The sequence below is a fragment of the Arvicanthis niloticus genome, chromosome 13 (genome assembly GCF_011762505.2).
Source record: "Arvicanthis niloticus isolate mArvNil1 chromosome 13, mArvNil1.pat.X, whole genome shotgun sequence".
Taxonomy (NCBI): domain Eukaryota; kingdom Metazoa; phylum Chordata; class Mammalia; order Rodentia; family Muridae; genus Arvicanthis; species Arvicanthis niloticus.
The window spans coordinates 38,220,458-38,227,519 of NC_047670.1; the positions used below are offsets into that span (position 1 = coordinate 38,220,458).

Here is a 7,062-nt window from a genome sequence, read left to right on the forward strand (position 1 = left end):
AGCTCAGCAAGTGTCAGAGCTAAGAAATGAAGTAATCCAATGCATGAGTTTAAAATCACATTCAGGGAACAGGCCAGAAAGAGATCCACATAGAAGCAGAGTGAGCATTGCAAGACTACTGTCATAGATATAGGTAAGACCTAAGGGTGGCTGAGAATAGAGTGTGAGCAATGGTGGGGGGAGAAGGGTGTAGATTCAACACATTTTTAAAAACATTTTGCAGGCAAATGCATAAGAGTCTGTGAATGATTCTGATGAGAGGACCCAAAGGTGATCTCCAAAGTGATCACTTGGGAGAAAGGAAGGGACATTTACTAAGAAATAAAGGTTGGGCCAGAACACTTTGAAAAAAAACCAGGAGTTCTCATTTGATCATTCCAAGTTTGAGGTATTTGCTCAACATGTAGTTTGATAAGAAGTCTAGAGACTGGTAGAAAGATTTGGTTTGGAGATGCCTTGGTGGGCATTAGCATATAGAGAAAAAGTTCATCAAGCATGACAGGAGATCTCTGGTGAGAGGCAAGAGGATCCAAAGAAAGGCAATTCTTGCCATGAAATGAAAACAAAAATAATTCCATAAGGAGTGGGGTGAGCAATGGGGTCAGATGATGAAATGACAATCTGATAGCTGAATGAGGCCCCTTGAGGACAGAAGATGAAACATGGACTGAGGGCAAGCATTCAGAAACAATGATAAGCTAAACAATGTGGAAGCAACTGGGGATCTTAGCATAAAAGCATAGATCTGGCTCTGCTTTTTAAAAAAGGGTGGGGGGTTAGAAAGATAATGGGAAGCCATGACCACAAGTCTGTACAGCATTTGACAGCTCTGTGAGGGTTTGAAGAGTAAAGGGATAGTTGTAGGGGAGCATCTGGAGTCAAGGACAAAGTTGAGGTTTCCATTTTTCAAAGACAGTTTGTTGTAGAGAAGAAACATTAATAGCTGAGGTGGAGAAATGACCTATTGATTGATCCATGCTGGCTATTTAATTAGCTAAGAGTTTGTACTAATAAGACACTTCCTTGGATTTGACACCCTCAACAGCTCAAAGGCCCAAGGGGCCATGTTGAATGTGCCCCATGCTGAGGTAAGCACAACACCAATCATCTATAAAATTCTAAAACAAGAAGACATAGGCCACTGAATTCTTTTAATACAGCAAATTTATGAATGAGAAAAATACAGAGATTAAAATTATCTTATCAAGTCATTTTAAAAGAATCATTTCTCTAGCCATGCTTTCTCTCAAAGTAAATGACATTTGAGTCTTTGAATTAAAAAAACAAATGTCTTTTAGGCTATGGTTTCTGTGTCTATGTGTTTATGGCTATGGGCTCTAAAGGTTATTACACTTACTGAGATGGTCTGGGAATGTCCCATATTTAATCTCAACCATGAGGACTGTAATCCAGAAAAGAAGAGACAGTACATGAGTTAATAACACTGAAGGAAACTTGAGGGAGAGAGTAGCTGCTTCTTCAGGGTCATGAATTCATACTGGTTATTGAAGGATATGTACCTGCTGTGTACCTACTTAAAGGAAAGAAAATAGAATTTTGTTTGGTTGTAGTGGAAGTATTAGTTTTCACAACTGAAGGTACCAAAGTAACACAAGATGTCTGTGGATCTGATGGCATCTGAGGTGCAGCTCTTTGGCTTCACAGCACAGGCTTGCCTACTGAGGATCTACATAGCATTTCTACATAGCCACCTGTTTGACGTGACACAGGCTGCTGAACAGGAGATTCTAAAGAATCCGGAGGGCATCCCAGACTGTGGAATTAGCCCTTTCTCAATTTTTTAATGCACAGAGAAGTTTCTCTGTTTCATGAAAGGAAGTTTCAATAACCTTCTTGGCAAAATAGAGCAGCTGTTTTTGTGGTCGTTTTTGTATATTCTCCCAAACATCCTGCTTCCTGAAGATAAGTGCCAGGAGATGCATCCTTTTAATGAAGAAGAATTCCAGCTTCTCAAAAATAAAATTGAAGTGTTACATACAAGTGGGTTGGATTACACACAAAGCAGACCCTCCTTACAGAATGAGAGGAGCAAAACACTGTTCCAGTCAAACTGAGAGAGACATTGGCTTTCTTTGATGAGTTTAAAAGTATTGGCAGAGGTCGGAAAACTAGTAACTTAACTTACTGATACAGAATGGCCTAAAATTCCAGAATATTAGAGACAACATAAAGAAAGAAAGCAAAAGACTAGAAGGATGTTAATTTCTTAATAGTGAAAAGGGAGAACCTGTAAATAGGTAGTTTTTCTTTGTTTACTGTTATATTTTTAGGTTTTCTTTCTCTTCTTTTCCTAGGTTCTGCAAAGCAGATGTCTTCTAGATAGTCATATCTTCTAGATAGCTATATCTTCTAGATAGTCATATCTTCTAAATAGCTATATCTTCTAGATAGTCATATCTTCTAGAACTGGAGACTCTAGATCAAAGTTCTGAGGCAGATCTGTATTTATCTGCTTTTTCCCTTCTGGAATTTGAGTTGACCCTCTCTACTCCCCTGTCACATCTGGTAATGTCTCCAGGTCTTCTTTCAGGGTTGTACCCATTCTGTGTTGGGAGTGTTTTTGTGTGACTTCAGGAGAGAGTGAAATCCTCATATAGCTGGATCTCCCTGCTCATTTACATGGTATAAATAAGACATGCATAGTCATTCACTGAATGATGTACCGAGTGCAGCCATGACATGGACATGTGCAACATCAGTGATTTGTACATAATAAAGCAAGAACGTTGGGCTGGAGATGTATAATATACACAGCAAGTGTGCATCTTGGAGTTTTAACATACCACAGTGTGGAGAGAAGCAGAAAGAGGAAAGAAAGAGAAAAAACAAAAATGTAAAAAAAAAATGCAGTAGAGAGATTCAGGGATAGGAAGTGAAATATATTGCAAGATTAGAAAGGGCATGGCTAATGGGTAATGTAAGATTTGACTCAGACTTGAAAGAAAAAGCATTAGCTGTGCAGTTATGGTACCATCCAAGACAGAGAAAACAGTCAGCAGAAAACCCATAAGGTAGGGCATATTAAGGTCACACAGCTGGAGCAGATGGACAGGGTGGGAAGCAGGGGTTACACCTGTCACTTTCCATTCTATTTTTATAAAACAGGCAAGGGATGATGAGATGGGTCAGCAGGTAAAAGAGCTTGAAGTACAAGCCTGGTAACCCAAGTCAGATTCCCAGAACTCATGTAAGGGTAGAAAGAAATACTTGCCTCCACAAAATTGTCCTTCGGCTTCCGCACATGCACTGTGACATGTGCACGCCCTGCTCCCCTAACATTCGCACACTAATAATTGTTTTTAGAAGCAAGCAAAACCATGTATGGGTGAGTGTGTGCCATTAAAAACTGATTTATACTCACATATAGTGGTGCATGCCTTTGATGCCAGAACTTGGGAATTAGAGACAGATGGATCCTGAGTTAAAGATCAGTCTGGCCTAAGTAGGGAGTTCTAGGACTCCCAGAGCTACATAGAGAGACCTTATCTCAAAAGAAGAAGAAGAGGAGGAGGGGAGAGGAGAAAGAAGAGGAGGAGGGGGGGAGGAGAAGGAAGTGGAAGAACAAGAAGAAGAAAAGGAAGAGGAGGAGGAAAGACAGAGAAAGAGGGAGAGAAAATCAACAACAAAAAATAAAACCAGTTCCTGCTACAAAATAATCAAAACACTGTACAGAACAAACAAAGAATACTGTAAATTACAAGAGAAAGAGACCAGATAACATATAAAGGCAGACCAATCAGAATTACATCTGACTTCTCAACAGACACTCTAAAAGCCAGAAAGGCCTTGGAAGATAACTTGTAGACCCTAAGACACCACAGACATCAGCCCAGACTAATATACCCAACAAAATTTTACTCACCATAGATAAAGAAAACAAGATATTCCACAACAAAACCAAATTTAAACACTGTCTATCCGCAAATCTGAGCCATATGGAAGATACTAGAAGGAAAACTCCAACCCAAGGAGTCTAACTACATCCGAGAAAACACAGGAAATAACCCCATACCACCAAAACAAAAAAAAAAAAAAGTGTGTGTGTGTGTGTGTGTGTGTGTGTGTGTTACCACAAACATCAAAATAACAGGAAACAAAAATAATTAGTCAGTAATATCTCTTAATATTAATAGATTCAGTTCCCCAATGAAAAAACACAGGCTAACAGAATGGATGTGAAAAGAGGATCCATCATTCTGCTGCATACAAGAAACACATCTCAGCTGGGTTATTCCGAGCTTAGCCAGTAAAGAGTGTGCCCTGAAAACATGAAGATACATAAAAATCTGGGTATGACAGCAGACACATGTAACCTCAGCACTGAGGAAGCATTCTCAAGAGAATCCGCAGGATTTGCTAGCCAGCCAGCCTATAGATTGGTAAGTCCCAGGTCCCAATGAAAGAGCCTATCTCAGGTAAGATGGATGGCTTCTGAGGAATGACACCCAGTGTTGACATCTTGCCTACACACACACACATACACTATACAATCCATCTATGCATACATAAACCTTGATGTACATACATAAAATCATTGTGTTGTTCAAATTTGTATACATTAACTCATTTTAGCCATACAACATGCAAAGAAGTAAAAAAATTTTGCATCTTAGGGACCACCACATGGCAAACAACATAGACTGTGAAGATAGCCTGTACTGTCCACAAGGTCCACAAGTCCACAAGGCCTGTGGGTCATAAAATGCAGAATACTCTGTGAAAAGGCTATCCTCATCTCTTGCATATTGAACCTTAGCTGGGCAGAATCAAATGGTTGTGGTAACTGGAAAGTCATGTGCTGGAGCATCAGAGGACTCTGGGCTTGGCTAGCTTGAAGGCTGCTTCATGACATCTATGAGGATGTTTTCAAGATTATAGTTCTGCTTATGTGTACCTTAGGGATCTGAGAACTAGTGGTCCAGCAAAGGCAACTGACCCCACATGGATTTAAGGAGTCTAGCTTCGGAAACCCCACTGTTGCTTCTTCCTTGTTATGTTGACCAAAACTGTCACAATTCTACCAAAAATCGAGGGAACACCCATGCAGCCTCTCTAAGGAAATGTTGTCTAGGAACTTGAAAGCAAGATGAGACACTGCTACTGTTCACTTTGCATAGGGAGAAGAATCAACACAGTTAGCAAAATAACTTACCCAAGGCCACAAAGGTGTAGGCGCTAAGTCCAGCTTCTTTACCAGTGTTCCTTCCATACACTCTGGTCCTTCCCAACTGTTGTATATATAAAAAGACAACCTGCCCTCTTTAGCAGTACTTACCTTGGTCTCATCAGTATTTCTTTCTGTAGCAGTGGCTTCCACCTGAATATTTCTCAGGTGTCAACTCCCTTCCCTTTGTAGTGGAAGCTCTCTGTAACATTGTCAAATTCACCTTGACACATCAGTCTTCCGCAAAAGGACCTGGCAAGCAATACATACTCAAAAACGAATCAAATGAAGAAAATATATCATTTTATAAATACTAAATAGTTATATGATACTAAATATTCCCCTAAAAGCTCACTCTTTAAAAATTAAATTCAGTTCAATTACATAGGACCTAGGCCATCTCACCTCTATTTCTACCAACTCTAGTATTTGTCTAAATATTTGCTCTCAAATCAGATGAATATTTGGGCGATATAGGTGTTACTAGTAATATAGGTATCATCAAAAGAAATGCCTACCTATATGAAAGTTCTCTATGTAGCCTTTCCAGAAGGCTGCTACCCTATTTCTATCTGCTTAGGCCATATACCTGATAGCAACCCAGCCTCTCATCTTTTCTCTGTATCTAACCTCAAACCTTCCTCCCTCCTACTTCCATCCTAGGCCCACAGTCCTTGTAGCTGAGATAAACTTATTATCTTAACATCATCTAGGTAGGCTCTGGACACCTTTACATGTGCCCTTACAAGAAAGGGTCAATAAAGACTAGATGCACTGAAGAGGCCATGTGAACATAGAAACAAAGACGAGATTGAAGCATCTAAGAGTCAAGGAAGTCTCAGGCTGCAAAGGCAAGGAGGCTCTACCCCCCAGAGCCTCCAGAAGTAGCATGGATAAGAAATTACCTTGACTTCAGCTCAATAGGATTGATTTTAAGCTCTGACCTTCAAAACAATAAAATAGTTATCTTTTCTTGTTTTATGACTTTCCATTTGGACTAGTTTGTTGCAGTGGGCACAGGTTTTATTGGAGAGCCTACCATAACTAACTACCCTTCCTTTCAGCTGCAGAAAGCTAGTCAGAGCTTTGATCATGAGGACAGCACTCTGACTCATGGAAGCAAACTCACCTGCTATAAGGACCAACAAACTCCATTCATCTATGAAGTGGTGAGATGCAGGAACAGTCAAAGATTGTGTGATCCAGAACGCAACAGGAAGGGAACAGAAACCACCACAGAAAAGTCAGATAGCATGAGAACTAACATACTGAAGAATGCCTGAAAAGGGCCACAAAGCATAAGGCAGGTATTCAACATAATTAACAATGCAATATAATTCACAGAATAAAGATGAAACGAGACAACAGCAAAGCTGTAAAACACTGAGCAATGGGTTTCTGGTATTTTGTCCATTCACCCACTGCTGGTGGAGGGAAACACTGCAGCTTTTCTAGAAAGCAAACTTAGAGGTGCATGTACCATATGGCCCAACCGCCCACCCCCTATGCACACACTCTCTCTTAGGTATATTTCCCAAAATATTCTTCCCACGGGTCCATTAGTCAAATAAGGATTGCTTGGTCTTTCCCAGTACATAGCAGAGAAAGAAAACTCCCACCCTCATGATCATCATTGGTGGAACAGATATGATTAGGTAGTATGTATGCCTCAGAGTACCCAGAAAAAGTGACCTGGCAATCCATGCATGTATGCAGCATGATGAATCTTAAAACCCTGGGATATCTCCAAAAGGAAGAAGGACAATGAGATTATTGGGACAGTATCATTTGTGTAATTTAACTTGGCCAATTACAAGCATTGTATTCCATATATGTCATATTAAAACACTTATAAATAGAAGGTACACTAGGATATT

At 40.0% G+C, this 7,062-nt stretch overlaps 1 pseudogene; it reads left to right on the forward strand.

The window, feature by feature from the left end:
- Positions 1–1,616: 1,616 nt before the first annotated feature.
- LOC117719243 (protein MIS12 homolog) lies at positions 1,617–2,223 on the forward strand (annotated as a pseudogene).
- Positions 2,224–7,062: the final 4,839 nt, after the last annotated feature.